The 26,493-nt window shown below is 42.3% G+C and overlaps 1 protein-coding gene and 1 long non-coding RNA gene across 5 annotated transcripts in view; both read left to right on the forward strand.

Moving 5' to 3' along the window:
* Window positions 1–26,493, forward strand: part of prickle2b (prickle homolog 2b) — an 88,467-nt gene that overhangs the window by 43,860 nt on the left and 18,114 nt on the right. Inside the window, exon 1 of one of the 3 annotated variants that reach the window (XM_004545288.3) lies at window positions 25,469–25,966. The exons of the other annotated variants lie outside the window; for them this stretch is intronic. The gene's annotated coding sequence lies outside the window, so the exon portion shown is untranslated. Of the gene's footprint in view, window positions 1–25,468; window positions 25,967–26,493 lie in introns of those variants that run through there. 3 annotated transcript variants of the gene reach the window in all.
* LOC143418598 (uncharacterized) lies at window positions 1,757–5,711 on the forward strand. Of its 2 annotated transcripts, none has more exons than XR_013098603.1 (3): window positions 1,757–1,897; window positions 4,497–4,556; window positions 5,556–5,711. It is a non-coding gene; the product is annotated as an uncharacterized LOC143418598 (long non-coding RNA). The 2 variants fall into 2 exon arrangements; XR_013098604.1 differs by lacking the exon at window positions 5,556–5,711 and adding an exon at window positions 5,095–5,223.

Consider the following 26,493-nt stretch of genomic DNA (forward strand, 5'->3'; position numbering starts at 1 on the left):
TATTTCTGGTTTCACAGCAGGCTGAGGAAGTGCTGGCTCTCTTACAGTTCATTAAAGTTTTGATGGAGAATAATAATGAACTGAATCACAGCTCCTTATTACAGCTGTGTTCATAGCAGTTTTTCTGTTTTTCCCAGTGCATTCAGTTTCACTATTTACTGTAAGCAATTCCCACCTGGGAAGTTTGAGGACGGCTTCTCCATATTGACCTCAACCAGCAGGCTCATGATGATGTATTACGTTTCTACTGTCATATGTCTTCTGTTTGGGTCACCCTTACCTAGTCCCAAACATGGGGTGTACTCTGAAACTCATGGCCACTGGTAGGCAAAAACAAATATGCCTATATGAAATTGAGAGTTGAATAAAAAGCATTTCTGCCCAATTCCAAATATAATGAAGGCACTGGGTTGGCTAAAGACCTTAGATTTTTGTCATGTCAAAGATTTTTCTTTTTACACCATATGTCTAAGTTGTTAGAAAATCATTAGCTTTGTTAGCAAGCTAACGAATAGGCCTATGTGTTAGCAAGCTAACAAAGCTACACTAGCTTGCTTACTTTAGTTAGTTCATCAGCTCATTAGCTGTAGAAAAGCTTTAGCTTAACATATATGTTAGGGGTATAACAATTCACCAGTACCACATTTCATTTCACATGTGATATTGTAAATGTTTCTACTGGGTTCGGTCCTAATTTCAGAATGAAAATGTAATTTAATCTTATACAGCAGCAACTTGTCAATCACAAGTTAGCCCCATGCTAAAGCATACCCTGTTTTGTCCTTATCTTTGATGCTAAAGCTGGACTACAATTAAAAAAATGAACATCATGGTGTATTCAGAGACTTCAAACCAATGACTGAGACCATAAACTCCTCAGGAAAATGTTTATTGAAGTCACCGATCGAGAGAGCCAAGAGTCTTGTCATAGATTTTTGTCCAACCAGACTTCTCTTTTGCATTGTTTGGAGTTGCTCCATTTGAGCGAATGCAGGTTTAAGCCATTTACACACTGCGTTTACTTTTCAGACCCAGAAGCTATGTACATCTTTTTATAGACAGGATGTTATATGGTCAGGATCCCACAGTTTTTCCATTCCTCCTGCTGATACCTCATGTCTTATTGCACTGTTATCCACTTGGCCTATAAAAGGCTCAGTTTTACACTTTATAAAATCTTACTCCTGGATTCTTTACCCTGTTGGTAATCCATCTTACTGAACTGCAGCTTTTGGACAGTTATCAGGGTTTTTTATGTTTTCTATTTATTTTATTTTTTTGTTGGCAGACAGAACTGACAAGGAAGCACTTTCACGCTATGCAAAGTCAATGGAGAGTCGTGAATTGTTTTCCCCTCTGGTGTGGGCAGCACTTATATGTGCTCTGTCTCTTTAGAGAGTGGAAAACACTGTTGAGGAGTCTACTGTAGGCTATATAAGTGTCAGTATGATCAGTGTCATAGGTGGCAAAAGTGAGTTGGGTAAGGGTACATCTGTTAATCTTTCAACAAAGCGTCATTATTTTGGCTATTTGGTTCAAAATGATTTTTTTGGTGTGATATGCCTCATTAAAATACATCTTCATGACTCAAAGTCAACTAAAAGATGATTAACAGTGAAATCACATGTTAAAACGCAGTGGAACGATTTACAGTCATAATGTGAGCATGTAAGTTGGCATTGCTGGTTAGCTGCTGTGTTGCCTGGGAACTTTTCTCCCGTCTCTATGGCAACATGCACAGAAATCAGAGTTTTCTCCAGTCTCCTTTTATCCTTGTCTATTTTAATGCCAAGTTGCCATAAATACAGGACTTAGAGGAGCACTTCTGGTAATACACCCAGTTTGTGGGCCAACAAATGCTTTAATTAGGCTGAATGCCAACCATATGGGATAGCAGGTAGGCGCCCCACTCTTATAGTCTAAACACACCCACACACAAAAAATGCAATGTATACTCACATTATTGGGGTTAGGAAAAGTTGTGTGGGAGCCAATCAGTAGATTCTGGTAGATTCTGTGCTGTATGTGTATTTTTATCTTTTTTTGGGGGGGGGGGGGGGGGTTGAAAAAACTTTAAAGCCTAACTGCTGCCTACACTGACCAGTAGCTTAACTCTTTGGATACTATGGCTGTTTGCTTCGTTTCTACAACCCGAATAGGGAGATTGATACCTGAATAGGGAGATTGATACCTATGGCATTCTTGTTTCACTGAGCTCCATAGTCTATTGGCCCTCAGCACTCGCTAGAGAGACTGGAACCTCTCTCTCTCTTTTCCAAATTTAATAATATAAAATAAAATTTGCCGACAACCACGTCTGAGCCTTCCTAGTTTGTGCATACCTTGTTTATTAAATCAGTGTATAAAGGTAAATGTATGAATACTAGTGCAGGGCAGAAAAATATCTAGTAGCTGGATGACAAATTGTAGCTAATCAATCTGTTCAGCAGTTCTGTGCAGAATCACTGTGACTGTAATGACATGATTGGGAGGTTTCTTTACTCAATTATTTGTCCCCAGTTCAATTTTAAAGCACTTAAATTTAGCGTTAGCCAAAAAGGGTAGGAACCTAAGGTTGAATAGTTAGCAAAATGATAGACTTGCTGTCGTGCATGTGTTTTGCATGCATAAAATGGACTGGCCTATAATCAGACACGTGTGAGGCTAACCAGCCAGTCGCTGGTCTTGGCCAAAAATGTTGGAAATCGGCTGATTCCAGTCCCTGGCTGATTGATCGGTGCATCTCTAGTTTTAGGGCTGCTCATTAATCATAATTTTGCCAGTTGTCAGAACTAGATTCAGATGTTATCTACAACAATTAATATACTCGCGAACTTTGTAAACTTTTTCACATGTAGATAACTGAAGCACATCTAAATACTTTATTTGTGATTGTAGTAACTTACTGTATTGTAACCCTGTTGGCTTTCATTACACAGTGGCTGTCAGTATAAGAGTCCGTCAATTCCCACAACACTGGATCTACGTCACATACAGGTTACTTACAAGTCCACATTCTTTAGCAGGAAAGGCTCGACCGGTAACACTCAATCAACCTCAGATTTGAGCTTCTCTCATCAGTTAACCACAAGCAGAGCACATGTTGCTCCATGGATAAGTGAAGGCTTGATTTGAAGAGTCACAGCCAAATTAAAAATCTGACTGTTGCTTCAGAGTGCTGACTTTTAGAGTCTTATTGTGTTTGTTTGCGTAGGTTTCCTAACAATTGATTGATGGGTTTGATCAGTATTGGTGAAAAAAAAAAGTGTAATTGATGGAGCTTAAGTATAATGACCACGTCATTTTCATCGTTTTGCATTTCCGTGGTAACATAACAACAACCTGTCAACCTTATACCTTATATAGCAGTGGCACAGAAATGTCCTGCTGTCTGGATTGTAGACCACATTCATATGTGCTGCTAGGAGTCTTTTTGTTTATTTCTTATTTAATTTATTTTTGAGAGCCACAGTTGTTTGATTCCCTGTGCTTTCAGTCCATATGGTAAGCAAGGCTAATAGGCTCCCAATGCTCTGTGCTTGAGGCACATATCATTGCATCAATCTTCTTCCTTCTTCTCTTGGAAAAAAAGAAGCAAATTGTGTTTTTTTTGCAAAGCGCCAGACTGTTTACTTATACACACAGCATTATACATCAGTGGTTCTCCAGATATTTCTACTGTCAAACTGTGATCACTGAGAGAAGGTGAAAATGTAGTAGCTTCTACACTTGGCTAATTCAGCAAACAACAACGCAGAGTCGTTATAGGAGGAGGAGTAAGAAGAATGAAAAATGACCTGATTTGAGGGGGAAAAGGAGACAAATCCAGAAAGGCAGTTAATGAATGCATGGGAGGAAGGTTTAAGACAGAGGGACACAGAGGATTAGAGAGAGTTAATTAAAAACTTGTAAGAGGGTATTGAGTGAAGGTTAAACAAAGGTAAGTAAAGCGAGAGAGGGGAAACACTGGAGCGAAGCAACAATAAGAGAAAGTAGTGCCAGGCCAGGGGAAAGAAGGAGGAGAAGCACAGAGGGAGTGTGTGCTAAGAGAGGGAGGTGAGGTGAAAGATGTATAGGAGATGCTGAGCGAGGGACCTGTACAGCTGCAAGTAGAGAGGTGAGGTTAGAGGGAGGCAGGAGGAGAAGGAGGAGGAGAAGGAGGGGAACTGAGAGCATTGCCAAGCTGTCCCAGGGGTGATGAATGAGGCCATAATGAAGTATCTGTGCTCCTCTGCCTCTGCTGCTGGCTGGAGAATACCGCAGCCTTGGCACGGCCAAGGGGCCCGCTCAATCATGCCAGGAGAACGAACACACACACACACACACACACACACACACACACACACACACACACACACACACACACACACACACAGAGCTAAGTGCAAAGTACATGCACATATACACACTGAAATGTATGACAGATGATCTCTCCACCCGTAATGTCTCCATCACAGACATTTTTACCTCTGCTCCGTTTCTGTCTCTCCACCCAGATCCAAGGAGGCAGGAGTGTGGTTTTTGTAAAACAACCCATTGTTCGGTATGACAGGAAGGTAATGCACAAGGCACTGCGGTTCTCCACAGAAACACATGCACACAGTGAGCAATTGGAGTCAAGAAGATTGGTAAATTCCTCCTCTGCAGTAAACAAGTCCTGCTGTCCTGCGGTTACCAGTGCTGTCACCAGTACACAATGATATGTCAGTCTGCTATTTAGTCATTGTCTTCTCTGCATACTGAAGGTGCATTGTTTGTGCAGCATTGACAAACGGTCTGTGCCACTTGTACACGTGTCTACACGCAAAAGGTTGAGCAGACTTCTACAATGGGCATCAGTGGGGGGAAGCTGCCTCGTGACAAAGAGTGATTGAAACCACTACACAGTTTTATTGTTTGTGTGTTAAAACTGACCAGAACAGTCAAGGCAGCACAATCCAAAAAACAGCAGAGCTTGACTTATTCTCTGAAGTGCAGGCATCACCTCATGTCCCTTTCTATTTATTGTTGTGTTGCCTGGCAGTGATGTAACAAATGAAAGCATGACCAGAAATAAAACAGATTGTTGATTTTTTTTTTTTAAATGATATTCAGGGTGCTTTGACTTGCAGTGTGTTTCACCTGCAAAGATCGAGATGTAGGCTAATATCAACAAAGCTCTGGTGACCTTTTCTACCAGCATCTGCATGTGGTTACCTGTCTTCTTGATTGTGCAACGCCCCTATTTAGAGGTAGGCAGTTGAAACCACTCATTCACCCGTCAAATGGCAGAAGTCATCTGGCATTCTTTGTCATGTAAAGGAATTTTTCCCTCCCAAAAATAAAATTTTTATAGTGGATGTGTGCACTATTTGCATTCTTACTTGTTTATGGATCCAAGCACTATGAATTTTTCCCTGCAGTGTAAAATGGATTTCTGCTCCTCCTCTACTGTCAGCGTTCCAGAGGGGAAGCTTTGAATTAGGAGGAAACAGCACTGGATGTACAGTATAGCCTGAACTTTGCTGACAAACTATTTTTTTTTCTTTTTTCTTTTTTTCACTGATCTTTCCCAGAAGACCAGAAATGGGAGAGAGAGAGAAGGAGAGCTGTAAGGGAAAGTAGGACAGGGACGATGGGATGGATCTCTCATACTCTCTCTTTCCTTTGTCCGTGGCTGTCCACAGCATCTCTTCTCTGTGCCCATGCTCACATTTTAAAATAAACTTTCCAGTGCAAATGAGAATCCCGCCCCACAGTCTTGATGTTGCACATGTATAGTTATAGTCTTCTATCTGGTGCTGTGCAGGTAGGATAGACTTTTTTCTGCCAAGCTGCTTTTGGCTATTGCCTTATTCACAAGGGGTCACCACAGTGGGTAGTTTTGCATGCCTTCCTGATGCAGGCTCCCAAAGTGATTTGTGTCTCCTCCTGAGGTTGAACCGGAGATATTTCTTTTTCTTGTTATGCAAATGTGTAAATCGCTATACTTTTGCATGCTAGCTCTAGCTAAAAACAATTTACAGTACCAGGGACATCGGGGTGAACCAAAAGAGGAAAGTTGTGGTTTGTAAAACGTTGAGGGGATTTAAGATTTAAGAATTCTAGATGCATCATTGTAAGTGACTGCATTCAGATTGCACATAGGTCTGGTATCACACTGGTATTGCAGTTAACAAAAAAACATATTTGTTATAATTTCTTTAGGGCGAGCCCCTTGGTTGTGACTTTAAGTAAGGCAGTAGAGTTTACAGTAGCTCTGTTTGTCCACACACTGCAGCTCAGCTGGTTTGTACTCCACTGTGGCCAGTTTATCTACAGGGGCTTTCCTCCTGCTTATTATAACAAAAACTGTAAGTTAACCATGTGCTCTCACACACACACACACACACACACACACACACACACACACACACACACACACACACACACACACACACACACACACACACACACACACACACACACACGCGCGCACGCACGGATCCTAAAACTCAATGGCTCGTGTGTGTGTGTGTGTTCCCTCACGCTTTCATTCTTTCAGTTATATAGATAAACACACACAGTTAGAACTGGAGCGTGTCCTGGCTTATCATGTTCAGGGTGGTGGAGGTCACTGGAGTGCTGTGTGTGTGTGTATTTTGGCTCAGTTTCATACAGACATGTAGCCTGTAGATTGGTCTTGTTCCAAACAAGTCATCCTTCCAGTGAACCAGCCCACATACAGTACTCCGTAACATGTTTCTCAGTCACTGAGTTGCTCTTTTCTCTGCTTCATATCTTATCTTTGGGGCATTGTGCTTTACTTCTGTTAGCCTTGCCTTCTTTCTTAATATCTTTTATGAAATTTAGCCACTAATGGTTTAGACATGAATTCCTAACAATCTGTGATCCATGTCTCCACTGCTGTGTTTTGCCTAATCTTTACAGAGAGGAATGCCGCATTGAAAACAGACATTCACCCAGGCATAGCGTGGACTGCTGAGTTGTCACAATGAACTGCTAAGGTTTTTGCCACGTCTCTTATTCAGTAAGAGTTTGTATGTAGACTTGTGTTTGATTTGTGAAGGAGAAGAATGGAGTGAGAGATAAACATCAGCTGTGATCAAATACAAAGGAATGCGGAGCGGAGGAATGGGCCGAAAAGCAGGGAATGATCTAGTTTAGCTCATGGAAGATGAGGAAACCAAAAGATGCATGCGTGGGTGCAACTATTGAAAGATGTGCATTTTTTTTTTTTTGTGAAAAAACTTTTTAATTGATTTACTGCCTCTGCAACAGCATGTGTGACTCGAAATTGTTTTAACGCCATTGTAGCCCAACCCTTACTTATCGAATGCTCCATTTATGGTTATGGAGAGACACGGGAAGAACAGCTGTGTGTTTTGGCCTGCTATAGGATTTAGGCAGCAGGTCAGTGTTGTTTAACAGTTTAGCCTAACAGGTTAATGCAACATTATCATAGACTTTCTTTCCTTTTTGGTTTCTATAACCTGACAGGAATTCCCCGTCTGGCTCCCATATGGCAAATTCTCAGTAATCAGTTGAAACCTGCTTGATAATCAGTGAATGCTACTGAAACGGTGGTTCTAGAGGAAAGACTGTTCCCAAAAGTGTGTGGGTGTATGTAACCAGGCCAGAGACGGGCCTTATCACCAGCCCTCCACTCCTGGCCAGACCTTAATTAGCACATAACTGCTTAGCGCAGATCTGGCTGAGCCCAGGGAAGTTACACGCACCCCCAATCACAATCAAGCAATAAACATGTGAATGCATATTCTGTACGAAAACCCAATGAGTGTGTGTGTGTGTGTGTGTGTCGGTTGTGGTTTATAGATTGTGTAAATGAATCTGTGTGTGAAATCTTTATGTTAGTTTTGCAAAAACTGTCTCAGTGTTTAAACTGAACTAGCTCACACTCACATTTCCAAACCCAACATTCTGAAGTTCATAGTCCCAAAAGTGAATTCATTTCAGGGTTTTCTAAAGGTTTCTTTGTTGGTTTAACAGTGTTTTCTTTTCTTTTTAAGCTATTCTTTCCCAGTAGAATCTCCTCCCACTCTCCCTTGCAGACTATTGATGCAATCAAAAAGGGATTACTTTTAAAAGAAAATAAGGAGTATTAAGTGTTTTTAACTGCCCCATAAAACCGAACAGTAAAATTCAGTTCTCTAGGAATTTTTCACTCAATAGATTGACCAAAAGCTTCAGCTCAATATGACACCTCAGATTCTCGTAATGTGTGTGTGGTGTTGTTGTTTTTTTCAGATCCAACAGGTACAATTTGCACTAAAAATGTTCCTGAATTAATCTGAATTAGCTCTCTATTAGAGCAGGGCGATATGACCAAAAATATTTATCACGATATACATTTGAAAATTTGCGATAACGATATAACTGACGATATAATTAACACTAGACAAAATACTTTACAACTCCACAACTTTATTAGTGCAAAAAAACAAACATCAATGTATTTTCACGTAAACAAGCAGCTTTTTTAAATGCATTAAAGTTATATAAAAAATTAACAGTGCAAATGCAAATTCCTTGCTGACAGTTTAACCAAAAGGCATTTCCAGTGGAAATTGGCCGACATATCCTCAGCATAACCATGTATAATATCCACAAAACTTAAAAAGAGGTTATACACACACAATACGGTAATATTGTGTTGAAGCATAGTACGTATCACTCCGCGAGGCTCCTGCCTACAATAGCCGTAATACTCCAACAATCCATCAAGCGGTGCGGCTTCGTAGCTTAGCAAAGTCGTACTAAAACATTTGACAGATTTTCGAGCGCCGTGTACATAAAATCGTTTCGAGGTCAGTAAACACAACCAGAATTCACACATAAGGCACACGGGATTATAAGGGGCACTGTCGATTTTCAGAAAAATCAAAGGATTGATTTTAAGTGTGCCGTATTTTCCAAACAACGCGGTAATAACGACGGCCCGCCAGCATTCGCTACCAAAACTAGTGCTTTGTTGTGTATCTGACGGATGAAAGCCAAACCAGTTCCACACCACTGAAGTTGCAGCATTTTTACAAACCAGTTCTGGTTCATCCGTTTCCTTCGACGATCCACTTTCGCTCTTCTCATTCTGCATCGCCGCCATGTGCTTATGTAAACAAAGGCACTGCGCATGCGCGTTTTACCCATATTCTATCGTGATATTTCATTTTCTTATCGTTGCCCATCATTACACCGGTATTGCCGTGAACGGTATGATATAGCCCAGCCCTACTCTCTATTCATTCATAAAAATCCCGCTAATGGTCACGTAGGCTGGCTTCAGCAGTATCGCTTGTCTAAACCGCTCCTAGCACCAACCATGCCAACAAAGCATGCCATGACATCAGTCGACTCTCGTGAGAGCAAAGTCGGCTCACGTTACATTCTTTAGTTGCGTACACCATTCATCCATTTCACCGTTCATTGAAAACATGGTTAAGCTAAATGAACGCTCTCTTTTCAGCAAGTTCATGCACAGCACTGTTTATAATGGCACTTCCACAGTATACGTGAATCACCTCCCTCTGGACTGGCAGCCTGGTCTATCACTAACCTATAACTCACACAGTTAGGTTGTGAGACAATTATTACGTCTCGGATGGCAGATTTCACTCTCTGGAAAACCCAGACCACCCCTGAATGTTCCCACAGTCTCCTGCAAGTCCCTGACCGCAGATAAGACACCCCCAGCCCCCCCAGTACTTTGAAAGACTGTTATCTTAATGCACCCACTACTGTGTAATGAAAGCAGCTGATTTTTAAAATAAAGTTCAAAGTGTTACTTCTCTTTCTGTTTCCTCTTCCTGTTTCTGTATGCAGTTTCACACACTGGCAAAGTTTTATAGTTGTTCCTCTATTACTTACACACAAACACCCTCACGTGCAGGCGACAGTCATGGTCTTTAACCCCCATCCTCCTGCCAGAAGTCAAAAATGGCCCCCCCTTTGCTTCGAATCTGTGCTAGTCGCTGGAAAGCTTTTAGTTTCGTCTCCTCTAGTGACCAGCCCTCTGCCCATCTATCCAGCCAACCAGGAGTTGCTGCTGGAAGTTTTAATGGTCTTTCTGCCTCTCGTAAATCGGCACATGAAGTCAGGAGATTTGGGGGCTGGGTGGGTCCTTTTGATCTTGGACAATGACCTCTAACTTGGTGGTTTCTGACATCCCCCTTCCTCTATATGTCTACACACCAGACTTCAACGACATCATACTACAGCAGAAAGAGACATTTCCTGGATGATGCGCTTTGAGCTGGCCTTTTTTCCTTTTCGTTTTTTTAAAGACTGTTGATTTGTTGGGGGATGCGAACATCATGGAGGAAAAAAAAGATGCTTCATGGCCCAAACTCTGTTTTAATGAGAACAGACCACAGCTCCCCTGCGCAGCGCTGCATGTGGCTGTCGACCCCCATCAACAACCATGTGAAGATAATTGGGAACAGATCCACACTATTAATTAATCTAAATAGTACAGTTAGATGGAATTTGGTCCACAAAGTTCCTCCACATATTAATGAAGACATGCACAAGGACATCCTCCTATTAGTGGGGAATTTGTCATTCATCTGTCCTAAGTTATTGAGGGAACATCGCAGATGTCCACGCAACACGAGGAAAACGTGACACACTGTAAGACTCCCCCAGAACACGTGTTTTCATGTTTGGCCTCAAGTCGTTATATTGGAAGTTCACTTGTCATGTGTCTGATCAGAGCTGCTGGAGTTTGCTCCATTGATCCAGCTTCACTTCCTCCTTCTCGAAAGCATGGCGTGTCTGTGTGTAAGTGAGAGCGTGTGTGTGTGAGTGCACGCATGTGCTCTGGTTCTTGCATGATGGAAGACGCTGAGATGGAACCACGTTGATGTGAATCTCCACTTCCCAGTTGTATCTGATCATTTATTCGACTGCGCTCGCTATCTTTGTCTCCTCCCTTCGGAATTCTTACGAATCCACTCGCAATCACGTTGAGGCCATTACTCTCATTTGTACCTGCAGGCACAAACATGCCCTTTGGCTGGCGTATATCTTCCCCCTCTAAAACTCTTATTTAACCCAAATCTGTCACATTCCACACTAAACAAAGGTGCAGTTACCTGGAGCTCCTTTTGATCAGGCACCACTTCAGAATAAAAATAAATAAATACAGAACTGATACCCAACCATGACAAAAACTCTTTCACTGCTACCAGTTGAGGATTAGCCCTTCGGTTTTTGCAAACATTATTCATCCTTCCTGTTAACTTCTTTGTTGACTTCACCAAGGGACACGCAATAGCTCCTCCCATCCTCTGCTTATATCCTTTGATGCCACATTTAACATCTGCCTGTATGTGACACATTAGCCACCACCTGCTTCCCAGCTTAATTGTTCACAGTATCTACAGTCCAATTCTGGTAGCTGGTAGCTATCTTGTCATTCTAAAAATACCCTCCCCTTCTTTTTAAAGCCGTAATCCTGGCCTTTAGTCTGCTGCTTTGTACAGTTTGTTTCCACAATGTCTTTTTCAGATCATCTCTGCTTAGGCGAGCCGTGGTGCGTTAGTACAGTTCAGCACAGAGATGGTATGTGCTGATTAGTGGCCAAATGAGCTGCAGCAAAGCACCATTATACTGTAAAGTGCTGACTGCTCAAACAAACGTTATACTCGCATTTGCACTTTAATCATATTCTTTCTTTGTGGTCCTGCGCTGTTTCGCAGCTGCAGTTCCCCTGACACCAGCATCCACAACTAAAGCTGTGCCCCAGCATCATAATGTAAGCTCATTCTGAGGGAATTATGCCCACATTTTCTCGTGACTGTATGACAAGCATGTGCAAGCATGCATCTGTATGTGGAAATCCAATTGAGCTGCTTTATTTATTACACAAAATTGGGAAAATGTTTGGAAATTTCTGGTGACAGTTCTAAACTGCAGTCGTCAGCTGATAAAGAATATATATTGAATAGCTTATTGTCTACTTCTATAGAAGCAAGAAACTTGTATTGGATAAGTAGGTTTACTGGTCGTATTATGTGTACACTGGAAAAGAGACATACAGTAAGTAAAATACTAAAAAAGGGCACCGAAAGATTGAAGGTTGGCAAAGTGAAGCTATTGCTCGCTGGTGTCTTTCATTGCGAGAAATGTATGATGTCGGTTTGTGGTTGGGGTTGGGAAAAGCTCAAGGACGGGATCAGTAAAATCGTACCTAGATGAAACGCAAAAGTGTTTCTGTTATTTAGCGTTTGTTCTGCATCAGTGCCTGCCTGTTCCTTTTTACTCTCCTCTACTTCAGCCAAGCCCACATGAATGCCAGTCCTTCCAAAAAGAAGAGCGAGATAAGTGGGTACCTTTAATCTGACATGTGAAGGAGAACCTTGTATTTATTCATGGTGGAGCACAACTGCTTCAAATTTACTTTTAGTTCCAATTTCTGTGTGATCCGTGGAAGGGTAAGGAGCACACACACACAAACGTTGTGATATGTACACACCCAATCCCTGGTTGTGTCCCTGACCTCTGAGGTTTGGCTGAATAGCAGACCATGGTGGAGCTCTGAGTGCCAGCAGACCAGATGTGGCTGTCTAACCTCACAGACCTAACAAGCGGCTGCTTGGCCAGTAGCCGTACAACCGCTCAGCTGCTTAGCATTCTGCCTAGAAAGCCACTGGTCACGGTAGCAAGCCACCAGTAGGGTGCTGGCTTTAAAGAGATGAGGTTTTCCCTAATGTCAGGGAGCTGTGCACACCATCTTAAAGCTTCACGTTAACTAGGTTTATTAAAGCCATATCCTTATGTCTTTGTTGGTTTGTGTGCTGCCTGTTAGGATTTAATGTGGCTTTGGGTCAGTGGTAGAATCAGACAGTTTTGGATTCATGCTGTTGTTGCTCATTGCTAACAGCACCGAATTCGAAAGTACTCATTAATGTGAAGAAATTGTGACTTTTTCCTGCAGAGATGCATAAAGAATCACCAGTGCCGATTCACTGCAAACTAGCATAACGAATTTGATCCCTCTGCAGAGGTTTTCATTGTTTTTCTTTTTTATCTAGCATAAAACTGTAACTGTAAGCTCATGGCATTCTAGACCACCCGTCCCCCACCCCCCAGCCCCCTGATTACTCATGCGCCACCACAAATGGAACGTTTTAAATATAAAAGAATGCATAAATGCAACGTTTTTGTTTTTTCTGGGGGGGTTTGGGCTGCTGGTTGTGTCCTCCACTTCCAGTCTAACCATCACATGATGGCAGGTTTCAGTTTTAACAGGCTAAAAGCACAGTCCAACCATCTCTGCAAAGAATTCAATTCATTGTCCTTCTCCTGTGTCGTAGGTTTCAGTCAGCTCACTGTCAAGTTGTCCAGAAATCCTCAAGTTGATGATCAGAGCTTTCAGGGTGACACAGGAACACTAAAGTTTGCCCAGCATGCCCAACGTGAGGGTGATAAATTTCACCCTTCTGCTCTAAAATACTCATTTACAGCAGTGAAGAAAGCCCAGTGGTAAAACAGCTACGCTGACATTGTAGCATTGTTTCTCTTTAGCAGACCAATTTAAATTATTTCAGCTGAAAGTCTGTACTTTTCTCCGCACCCCTCAATCACTTTTTGTCAGCTCCCTTCAGGAAAAAACAAAAAACTTTTCTTACAATGCTGAAGTCGCAAAAGACAAAACCATGAACAACGGGAATAAAATCCCATCAACAGATTACAGGCTTGAGCGTGGCTTGATTTCCAGAAATATGTAATACATTGCACATGGGCACCAAATGTGTCCCAGATGTGATGGGGTTCATGTGTTGTTCATGCTGTTCTGTCTGCACCCCGAGATCTGTGCTGTGTCATCAGAAAACTCTGCTCTCGCTCATATCGGCGTCCCACCACGGGAGACATTTTCATGAGCTATTGTTTATGACTACACATGCGTCTATTCATTTTCCAATTAAGATCCGGGGAGGCTTGTGATTATTTTCAGTAAATCCAGCTGACTCATCCCATGTATTGATTGAATATTGTTTGAGAAAGCGACTGTCTGACTCCCCGCTGTGTCCGTTCAAACTCTCACCTTGATTTTTTTATTCGTAATCAATAAAGTTCACAATAGATAAACGGCACGCTGATCTCTCAGTAAGATCAGGGGATCAGATGGACAAGCAGCTAAATGCAAAACAGCTCATGAGCTTTTCTCAATGTTTCTGTGTCAAGAGGTTGATCCTCGAGGCTGGAAACCTACCTTCTGCCATCTCGAGCCCACACAAAGCCAAGTAAATTTAGATTTACGTCTGTATCTCCAAGACTAGAAAGGCGTTATTAGTACCTGCAAACAGAGCTAAAATTGAATGAGTAGCTTTAGTAATGTGACTTTTTCTCATTAAATCAGGATAACTCAAATAACAGCACTTTGATTTCATAAAAAAAGAATTAAAAAAAGAGAAACTCTTACATTTTTTAAAAAAGCATCTGAATATGAAGAAGCGGCAGCTGCTAAACACTAAATCAGCTTAGAAAGACTGACAGTAAATGAGTATAAACACCGCAGACAGCTTATAGTAAGCTGTTTCAGTTACAGACGCTAATATTCAGTAAAGCAGACACGATATACACGACATTCATACCACACCAAATGTATTGGAGCTTCTTGATATGTTTCTTTTTCCACTCTGTGAAGATGATATTTTATCCAGTGGGTATTAAGAGTAGATGCTGAGCAAATAAAGGGTGGCAATGTGAAGATTTTGTCAGTGAAACCACATCTTGCAAAAGGTGAATGTTTGTTACTTTTTTTGTAATGATCTCCACCCAGACCTTTTCTGGTTTACCTCCCCTTGATTCTCCTCCCAAAGGTTTATAGCTTCACATCTCTCTACACATAACATTAATTTTAAATTAGTTTTGTGAAATTAAGTATTTCAAAAATCCAAATGTAAAAAATAAAAAAAAAACGTTATGATCCTTTTGCGTTTGTGTGGCTGACTTGCTTGTCTGGCAAGTCTTATGCATTTTGTGCCTTACCTGCTTTTGATTGTTTAATATGGACACAGGTATTTGCTGAAGCAAGCAGAAACACCTGATATTTGGACGTGTTGTTTTTTGTTTTAAAACCATGTAAAAAAAAATGTAGCCAGCTTACGGTAAATGCAGACTGAAGCCGGCAGAATTTTGGTAGAGCAAAATATGCCTGCATGTTGTGGTGCTCAGATTTAATTGGGGTCTGCGAGGTAATCTTCTATAAACACAGCAAACAGAATACATTAGTCTTGCCACAAAATGATGGTAATTTAAATGTAGGTGGGAACAGATAGACATGTGCAACTAAATGGGACTGCAGGAGGTTCTGCCCAATTATTGGTGTTGCTGCAATAGCTTGTATCATGACCAGTGGTCATGATACATAAACAGTTCTCCCTGACACTCTGTTCTAATGCTTGCATACAGTCAGGGTTATAGGTTAATTCCAGAGTATTCGTAAATGTATTGGCATGAGGTTTGGCTGCAGATGGATGGGCTTGGTGTTACCATGTGCTCCTCCTCCCCGCTGTGTGCCTTCTCCTCCTCATTGTGTTTCCCTCTCAAGCTTTGTCTCACAAGCCTCCTGCCTTTCCCTTTTATGTTTCCCCCTCTCGCTCGGTCTATCACCCATTGATGTTGGTTTTTTGATCTCTTTTTATGATCCCTCTCTCTCCCTCTGTGTCTCTCTCACTCTGAGAGCCGCTTGGTGTGTTGCTGGGATGGAAGAGCAGACTGAATGTGATTCATTCTGACGCCAGAATCAGTCTTGTGGCTGGCACAGTCTTGGCATGCAGATACACACACATCGTGACACATGCGCTTGCACACATACACACACATATATATATACACAGCAGCCTTTCTTGTCCGGAGTTTATTCTACTGGCTGGTATGCTGCCCCAGATACCAGACGGAAGTCAGAACAGGCACCGAACACACTTGAGCTGCAGCGCTGTGATGTGATTAGACATGGCGGATATCGACTGTGCCTTTTTACAGATTAGTATGTCACTCTCTGTTACACTACCAGTGACTGAGGGCTTTGCTTGATTTTTGTGGAAAGCGGTAGCTTGTAAAGACTGATACAATTGTTTGCATGGTTGTGAGTATGGGAGTGTAAAGAAATGTCGCACATGTGTTTTTTGGCACACACACACACACACACACACACACACACAGTGTGTGACTGTGTCTTTGTGTGTTTCTCTCCAGTCAAAGGTATTTATGTGCAACCATTGCCAGCAACACATGTTGAGCCCATCAACAGACTCAAAAAAACCCCAAAACCAAAGGATAATATGCAGTGATAACCTGTTCATTGTGTCATGAAGAAGATTTGATATTTTTAACTTTGAGGAAGTGATTTAAGAGCCACTCTACTGGTCATTCCTAAGCAAATCAAATCAAATCAAATCACTTTTTATTGTCACATCACATGTGCAGGCACACTGGCACAGCACATGCGAGTGAAATTCTTGTGTGCGAGCCCCACAAGCAACAGAGATGTGCAAACACAACAACACAAACGAGCAAAATACAAGAATGGCCAACCTGAAACTAATAAATATATGTACAATATATAATAGTGTATGCATTTCTGGATGTGTATACTAAATATTTTCCTGTGTGTGTGTGTGTGTGTGTGTGTGTATACACATTTTTACAAATTAAATAGTAAAAAAATAAAATAATAATAATAATAAAATATATAAAATATACAGAGTTGAATATGTGCAAAACAAGTGGCATTTATATACAGTGTGGAGTGCATAATGTTGAAGTTCCAGTAGTGAAGCTGAGGTGTCTATGACGTGTTCAGCAGTCTGATGGCCTGATGGAAAAAGCTGTCTCTCAGTCTGCTGGTACGGGACCAGATGCTGCAGAACCTCCTTCCTGATGGAAGCAGTCTGAACAGTTTATGGCTGGGGTGACTGGAGTCCTTGATGATCCTCCCCGCTTTCCTCAGGCAGCGCTTCCTGTAGATGTCTTGGAGGGAGGGAAGCTCACCTCCAATTATCCGTTCAGAGCACCGCACTACTCGCTGGAGAGCTTTGCAGTTGTAGGCGGTGCTGTTGCCATACCAGGTGGTGATGCATCCAGTGAGGATGCTCTCAGTGGCACAGTGATAGAAGGTCCTGAGGATGCGGGGGCTCATGCCGAATCTTTTCAGTCTCCTGAGAAAGAAGAGGCGCTGCTGCGCCTTCTTCACTGTTTTGTTTGTGTGTACTGACCACGTAAGATCCTCAGCCAGGTGTACGCCAAGGAACCGGAAGCTGCTCACTCTCTCCACAGCAGCGCCGTTGATGGTGATGGGGGTGTGTACTTCTCTGCACCTCTGGAAGTCCACTATCAACTCCTTTGTCTTTGCGACGTTGAGGGTGAGATGGTTGTCTTGACACCAGTGGGTCAGGGCGCTGACCTGTATGAAAACTAGCAGATGTAATGCTGATGAGCACTGATTTGTCATTCCTTTAACTCAAACCAGCCTTTGGCTGTTTTTCTTCCTGTCCTCTCGTGCCGTCTTTCTGTTTAGAGGTTCTTCACACACGCACGCACACACACACAGAGGGAGCTTTATTGTCATTTCGGTATGTTCATGGTTGCCGCTTAGAGCCAAACACACAAATAATACTGAAAGCAACAGAATGCCTCATTAAGGACAACAAATTACACATGGCCAGCTCTCTTTTCTTTGTTTGTGTTCTTATTTCACACATATATAAGTGTCTATCTTTAGTGAGTCCTTGTCTTCATGTCTGAATACTTGAAGGCTTATCTAGTCCTCTTCCTCCTCTCATTCAGTCAGCAGTTTTTAAACACTGACTTCATTGATTCTCAGCTCTTCTTATCCTTTGCTCCTGCCTGGGACAGTTCTAACTAATCACACACTAACATTACTGTTTCCTTGTGTGTGTGCGTGTGTGTCTGAAATCACCTTAGTCTGAATGGAAATCGCTATACATGCATACAATTGCTCATGTGTGAATGTCTGTGTTTGTGTGCGAGTATGTGAACATGCCCGAACCAAGCTGTGATGTCAGATGCAGGTCAGCAGAAGGACATTATTATTAATATTATTGTGTCTGGAGCTCCACAGTGGGGGTAAGAAGTCTGTTTTCGGCTTCCCTGTGGCTGATCACTGCGGCCCCAGTCGGGCTACACAGAGGCCCGTCTGTGGCCTGCAGGACCAGGAGCCCGCGGGGCGAATAAAAATGCTGTGAAACGCGTGTTAAGAAAGGTGTGAATGAAATCCGAGGGCGAGACGCTGCGTTTTGTGTGAAACCGCTCCCTCCTCTTTGCCACTGCCGTGCACATGCTCCCTCTCTCACACACTTAAACACACACACAGACATACGCTTGCACTTTTCCTTTCACACACACCTGGCATGGAGGTTCACAGTTTAAATAAACAGCGGCTCAAGCAGCGGGGCCAGGTCTGGCATAAACGGCAGCAGACCGGGATGATTTTTCTCTTGGGGTAATGCTCTCTTTCACATATTCTTAATGATGCTTTAAAAGGGTAACGAAGGGGAGCAGCTGTAAGAGGGGAGTGAACTAGGTGAAGAGAAAGCTACAAGTGGGCAGAGACTCCAACATGACTACCTTTTTATGAGTAAAAATAATTACTCAGACCCGGCATTCAGAAGACGCCTGCAGTACATCTTAAAATGTAGTAGAAGGTCTGCATTTACTCAGAGACGCGCTCAATTGGAAGGTTTGACCTCCGCTTGATAAAAGTTCTTTAATGGGATTTGTCTGTCTGTGTGCGTGTGTGCTGTTTGCTGTGACTCATCCCTCCTGAGCCTTCTCCTGCAGCTTTGTCTGTCCTTGCGTGTATGTGTTTGTTGCCTACAATCTCAGCTCTCAGCAGCAATCGGTCAATAACACTTCAAACTCACCGTTTTCATCGACCCCCGTGATGAAACACACAGCAAGTCTGTCACGTCCTGGAAATGGCAATTTCTCCTCCAATCCATAACGTCCACAGGCCTTTGGGACCATGTGGGGATAGGGCTGCGGCGGCTGTATTGACTGAGTGGCGTGTTGTGTATGTGATTGAAATCTACTATTCATTCATTCCCGTAAGGTAAACATGGTAACGGGATGAACTGAGGGAGATTAAATGGCTCAAATATGACTTTGGTCACTCACTACAGGCTTTCAGTGTCTGATCTTCTTTTAGATTCAGATGTTTATTATTTAATATACCAAACAAGCTCATATAGACATAATCTAATCTCCTAGTCTTGTCATTTTGTCATTTTCTCCAATAGATTTTGAATAAGTTTCTAAAAAAAACTTCTTTCAATAAGTTGCTTATAGTTGACAAGGTCCTATATCACTGTTCTCAGTCTGACGGCGAAGCTGGAAATAACAGACAAATTAGAAATGGATTTGAAAACTTTTCCGTGACTTTTGAACAACATGCTCTGCCTCTAGTTCCATATTTTCCCCGATACCTTTTAAAGCCCCATAAATATAGTTTTGCCATCCGTTTTACTGATTCATCTAACAGCCTCTAAATGTATTGTTTGGGTATGTCTGCGTTTCATAGGTCCGTGTGTGTGTGTGTGTGTATGTATGTGAAACAAAGTCGTCCTTCAAGCTTCAGTTGCCAATTAAATGCTTTGCGTGGAAAGACTAAAGAGCCTTGAACAATGCCGAACAGTGCTACTCCTCCCACCACAATTATGTTGCATCTTAAAGTCGGAGACAGTATAAGTGCAGCAAACCCAACCTCAAGGTGTATTCCCACATGACTATCATGACCCATGCTGAAGCATTTTTGTTGCCGTTAATTATTTTTACCACAAACTGTGCACAGAAACAGAGTCTGGTTTCCTGATGGGAACACGCAGACACAGTTCGTAATAGAGTTAAAAGAATACTCTTCTTTCCAGTCACATGAGTTGTGTGGAAAACAAGTTGCAAACTAAACTCGTGGCACAGTTTTGCATAAGCTCAGCGTCCGGTTTTGTGTACATTTTCCAAGTGTACTTCAGAATGGATTTAATGCCCTCGGGCTGAGCTCCGTTTGATAGACTTATCCTGTCTGTCACTACTCTACCCACAAGTCCTCCGAAGTTAAATATTTGAGCTTTTCATAACTGAGTGTTGGATTTATTTAACTAAAAGTCTGAGCTTAAACCATGACAGAAGGGTTCTGGAGAAAGTGCACAGAATATGTCTGAATCACAAAGGCATTTTACAGTCTCCTCATTCTCCACCTCCTTGTTCATGATTGTGACCTCATACTTAACACATTTCTATTAATTTTAGTTAGGTTTATTTATTTATTTATTTTGATCACATGTCTCTAGAGATTGGCAGCTTTGTTGTGTGGAGTGTGTGGGCTGATCAGTACTGACACCTATGCTTCTCGTGAACATGATGACAAGGTGGCGAGCTGGAACATCAGTGGAGACTGAGAGTGCTGAGTCAGAGAAACTGCTGCGGGGTTGTGGATGTGGGCCTACTGGAGGTGGGTGGTTCATTCATGGAGTCGCAGGTTCATCATCTGTGGAGTTGTGGCTTTATGTGCTGCTGAGAGAGAAATGAGACCTTTATGCATTATTTTGCAACATTGTGGTATTCGACGCAGACGGGAAGACTGAGCAGACACGCCCTCTCACAAATCCTTCTATATTTCCCCTCATATCAAAATGTATTTATATTGCCTCTCCTTACCCATTTGTCATATCCCACTGGATACACTACAGTATTTTATTTATTTTTTTACTACTCTTTCCCCGACTGCTTTTTTTTCATACCACAGCGTGACCTAATTATGTCTTGAATCAAACTCCACATGTGGATTATGAGTGAGAAATGCTCAATGACAAACTGTCGTCGCTGGGCACAGCTAGCTGGAAACTGAGCCACATCGTCCTGGAGAGGGTTGGCTAGAGTGGAGATTGATGGCCTGATGGATAGATCAGGTGGATAGAGGTGGAGGGTTTGGTGGTTTTCTTTTTTTCTTCTGTGCTGAAGTGCCTTTGAGTAAGTGGGGCAGGAGTAGCAAAAATAGTTTCCAGTCCCCTTGAAAAGTAACTCTCTAAGGTCATCTCCTTGCCCTGGGCCTTTATGCGTGAAGCTGAGTGTCCATATTCAGTCTTTTCCCTCCCTCCTGTCTTTTTTCTTTCTTTCAGTCTCTCTCCGTTTTCCTTCTGCGGCTTAATGGCTTACACAGGCCTCTGTATCAGCAAGGCTTCTGCAGCAGGAGTAGAGTTTGTGTGCTAACGAACCCTCGAGCTAATTAGAATTTCAGCCAAGCTGGCTGCTCTCCTCATTTCCTAGCCATTTCCCTCCCTTCGGACAAATACAATTTCACCCCTCAACTCGTGCAGAATTAATCCAGTTAATGTTCAACATGGGATGAATAATGGCCACTTATCTGCTGGGAACAAGGGTACAGAGGAGCTGCTGGGCCCAGTGCTGTGTGTCACTAAATCTGCTTTCTAGGCAGAGTAGTTGGGCCAAAGTACTGATAGCCCCTGGAAAAAGGGAGGTCGATGTGCTCTAACTGAATATCAGCCCACTGAACCTTTTATACTCACTGGCCTCTCTTTCCTCTTCTTTTCTAACAGAGTCCAAGTGTTCCCATGAATCATTACACCCCTAATGTAGCGTGGGGGGATGTAAGCAAACAAAAATAAAGATTGAAAGCAGTCCTCAGCTTACCAGGATTATCTGGATTGCTTGACAACAATTTCCACATCGTCTCCAAAGTGCCATGCACTCTCCAGGGATGCTTCATTTGTTAATATGTAACCAAGTGCAAGAATTAAAAATTAACCCCTGTCTGCTCCTGGTTTTCTTTTAGACTGGGTTACACTTGAAAGTCACCAGTTCAAGGAGAGTGTCACCACATCTAAAGTGTGTATAGCTGATCCGAACAGTTACACAGGGAGGCGGAGTTAAAATCCTGCTGTTGCAAAGTGTGATATTTGACAGTCTGCAGTAAAAAGGAGACTTTACAATTGCGTAATATGAATCCTGATATAAATGTCCACTGAAGCGTCCACTCCTGTGGAGGAGGGGAGCTTTTCTGTTTGATAAAGAAGTCTATGGCGACACTTCGCTTTGGCTTCCTGGATCTGTGGCCTCAGTAAATGCTTTTCTAGTCCGTTCATTGTCTCAGTCACTCATTTCAGGTCCTGTTGAACAGGACATAATGTTTAGGGTGGGCCTACCTTATGATCGGTAAGTCCAGACCATGTGACCACATTGTGTCTCTCAGTTTTTCAGTTAGATCTACCCCTCGTTCATCAGAGGGTTCGCAGCAGAGCGTGGCTAACCAGTGGGTGACAGCTCAGTGTCTTTGTCCATCTTTTATATACAGTGTATAGATAACAGCAGTGTTCCTTAAATTAACCAGTTTGTCGTGTGACTGCCAGCCTTTTCATCATCTCATTGAAACTGTTCTTTCAAACTGCCTGACTGGAGATCTAGCAGCACCAAACTTTTGGTGTTATAAAGCTGCTTCTAATATTGAGCTAACTGTAGCAGACAGATAAGAGTTTTATTGACCCCCCCTCTTGGGAAATTTACTTGTCAACGCAATAGAATAAATATAGCGACAGAACAAGTAAGAAAGATAATTTAAAATATTTTTTTTAAACTGTAGCAATAGAGATTATTATAAACAGATTATTTTCAGAAAGAAATGTAATATATATACTTTATAAACTTTAAAATAACTTTAGCTTTATTCAGGTTATGACCTGGTCTTAATGAGAGGGGAAACACATTTAGTAACTCAGACTGGGTTAATGCTGCGTGCTTGTGTTTATGCATTTGTTATAAAGATACAGACCGTAAAGAAGTAAAGTAAAAAAAATTACAGAGTACATGTGATTGACAGTATAATAGTGCAGTTCACTTTTGTGTTACATGTGCACTTGACATATTTTGTAGTCTAGACAGTATGGAACTGCACAATGGCGTCCACGCAGGGAACCAAGGGCACCCCTGCGAATTAAGGCCGTTAACGAAATTACTTCACGTGGACCCTTGTGACCACTCACAGACCGTGAATGGGCTTTTACATTAGTTGGTGACTTACTTAAGAAACCTTCTGCAGTGGTGGGAAGTGAGGCTATATGGGAAGTTGGTTCTCTACCTCCCTCCCAGCATGTCAGAGCTATCAGCTGTTGGGTTGAGTCCCAGCTGCCTCGTGTGTTGACTCTACGGTGATAGCCATCAGCATTTGCCACATGAAAGGAGAGGAGACTAGTGTTCCTAAAAAAGCAGATGAGAAGTAAAGATGCAGAGGCCATGTTGGGATCTTGGCTATGTTTCAAATCTAGATAAAGACACTGATTTATCAGGAATGCCTTTTGACCATATCAGACATTATATAAATCAGTTCCTTCCTTCTGGTAAGACCTGACTAATGTTCTTGTAGGATAAGATCCTTTGAGCCAGTAAAACTTTCTTACAAATTTCAGATATGCACCCAGCCCAGGGGTTAATGTATTTACAGTTTTGCTCATCCTGTGCTTTGATAAAGACAAAAAAACACAATATGCATACTTAGGAAGGAAGGGAGTAAACCCGTTTGGCTCACTGTCTAAAATTACCAAGCAAAGGCTCTCTGTGCATGCCAACAGCCTATGCAGGCAATGCTATCTGTGGTATGTCCCTTAAGCTGGCCCCTACACTTTTATTCAGTCCTCTTGTGGCATTTGAAACAGCTCACTGCAGGTCTGGGAGCAGTTTATTAGGAAAAAGGGAATGACTGATCGAGGAAAGCGGCTGGGCCCGAGCCAGCTGACCCGTAACCTGATTGTTACGAGTACAGGACACAGTCGTTTAGGGCTTATAAAATCTTATGGAGTGCTTGTGAGTACAGCCTGAGCTGTTACTAGTATTCTTAGATTTCTAAAGGAGTTATAGACGCAATGCTGCAAGATTCATCCTCCACATCTGAAAGGATCAGCAACAATGTCTGCGCAGGCTTTTATAAACCTTTTTTTTTTCACCTCATCTCTCATTTACCATGTTTGTGTGTGTAAGAGAGAGGGTGAGTGCCATCGTGGCAGATGTTCTTGTGCAGATGCCTACTGTAACAGAAAGTACAACACAGGATGTTTTGAGAACTTTTGCAAATGTTTGTCATAGCCTGTATATAAAAGATGAATGTAGGCATCATGACATCACCCACTCGTTTTGAACTCTGACAAGACTGGTTGAGTGCTAACTGTAGATAACTTGGTTAGCAAGCTGCATTTTTTTTGTGTGGGTTCAAAACACAACACGATACCTGCTTGGATTATTCGTGCCTAATTAGAGAACTATTGGCTACAGCAGGAGACATATTAGCGGAGAACTTTAGCATGTGTGTGCGTACTGACTGAGGTCACTGTCTCAGGCCACAGCACTATGAACACACAGACACACACCGTCAAACAATTGTCCACTGTATTTTGGTGAGCTAGATCTTTTTTTTTTTTTAAGTAAAGGGAACAAAATGTTCACGTGTGACATGAAACTCTTAAAGATCTCTAAATTCATTTTTCATACAGTGGATTTTCATTGCTCTCTAAGTCTTTTGTCCTTTTGTTTCAGCTAACGTCTGTTTCTCATGTTAAAGAGAGCTTATCTGCCTCTCTCTCTCTGGATGAGCGCTCATGTCCTTGCATGACCAAGTCAGCGTCCTGCTGCTGTTCTCTTTCCTGCCTCCCTTTCTGTCTCTCTTTTGCCCCCAGCAACTGAGTCAGGCAAGTGGTTTGATTCACATGCAAATCCTGCCAGACCACCAGTCATTCATGCTGCTAATTACACTAGTGTAGGGATGCTGACTTACTGACATCACACTGGCATATTAGCATGCAGGACAGAGGAGAAAAGTGCGTGTGTGCGCGCGCGCGCGCCACATGAAAGGAGACCAGAGAGGGCCCACAATAACACAGGAAGTGAACAAATCTGCCTTCAAATAGAAAGTTGACATTGTGCTGTAATTTGAAACAAAATGTGAAAATAAAATGCTAAAAGTGATGACGTTTACATGAAGAACAAATATATTTGCTACTCAATATCTGAACAAAATAGTAAATTTGTATACTCATTACTCATTCATCACGGACGGTATGAATTGACAAAGAAGAGGGAAAAAACTAAAGTAGATGCCCCCCATGCTATCGGTGGGTTTCATAATTACATGCAAACTTTTATTTTTAGTTATGTTATTATAAATAAGAACTTAAGGTCCATTGGCCTTCTTTTCACAGAATCATTTGCACTGCAACGGACTTTAATTTGATGTCAAAAAGAGAAGAAACAGCGTTTCAGTAAATAAAACTGAATATGCGTAAATAAATGCTATAAACACAAACGAGGAAGAAAATAATAGATCGACCAGTGAACCAAACTTTTGACGCCATGCTTCTATTTTGAAAGGGTAAACCGGAATCGAGCTATTAATCTAAGCGCACTTGACAAACGGGGGGAGGATTAAAGCGCTGCTGCTGTGTGGCTCTGTCAGCAGAAAGCAGAGCTCTTGGAGCGCTCTGGGCTTTTACGCACCGAAAGTCCGCGCCGATCTTCTCTGAGACTCGGCAGCAGTGTTTAACGTTACTGCCAAAGGAGAGCTCTGTTATTCTCGTTGAGCGACAAAATCTGTTTTTTTTTTCTCCCTCTGGTGGAATTTGCGCACTTACTGGACATACTGAAAAGAGGAATCCGCTTTTACGCACTTCATACTGGCTCTTCGTTGGGGCTTTTCCTCGTTTGCAGAGCCCTCCCCCCAGAGTGTATTTGCGAAGAGGAGAGGGTTGACAAAAGGCTCTTAAACGGCCGGGATAAATGTAGCAGAGGGGTGCGGATCACGCAGCGGGCGAGAGTGGCGTGTTTTCGTGGCGAAGCTGTTGGAGTTGTGTGACAAATTCTGCAATGAGGAACGCGTATTTTAAAACCCGCAACACCAAAGCCTCCGAGGTCACGGTAATGGCTTCTCTCGGTTGCAGTTTGTAAGAAGGTAAGGGGCACATTATTGATAGTGTTTGTGTTATTGTTTGGTAGCTCTTGTGTAAAAGCGCAAACGGAGACGGGGACTTTAAAGGCTCGATTGATTGGGGAATGCGCCACCAGTCTGGTCGTGAACTTTTAGTCCTGTCTGGCTTAATCCTGATTTGAATTTATGCGTAAAATAATCGCAGGACTGTTAAAGCACACTGCCTTTTTTTTTTTTTTTTAAATGTATAAACAAGTTGAACCCTCTACAAGATTTTTATAGGGTGTTGCACTCTTCTGTTTCACAAGTGGGTGTTTTTTCGATTGTAAATAACACTTGAATGCAGATTGCTGAACTTTCTCTCTGTGGACGTGTTCTCCCTGGTTTATATCCCCCACCCCACCTCCTGTAGCGCACTGGTCCGACCAGTAATGTGTGCTGTGGACCGTGTAGCTGTGTGACATATGGATTGTATTTTGAACTGACACAACAGACAATAGTCTGCCCGAGTAAAGGTCTGCAAATTAGTATTTTCTTCTCGACAGTTTGCA

Source organism: Maylandia zebra, linkage group LG5, assembly GCF_041146795.1.
Source record: "Maylandia zebra isolate NMK-2024a linkage group LG5, Mzebra_GT3a, whole genome shotgun sequence".
Lineage (NCBI taxonomy): Eukaryota > Metazoa > Chordata > Actinopteri > Cichliformes > Cichlidae > Maylandia > Maylandia zebra.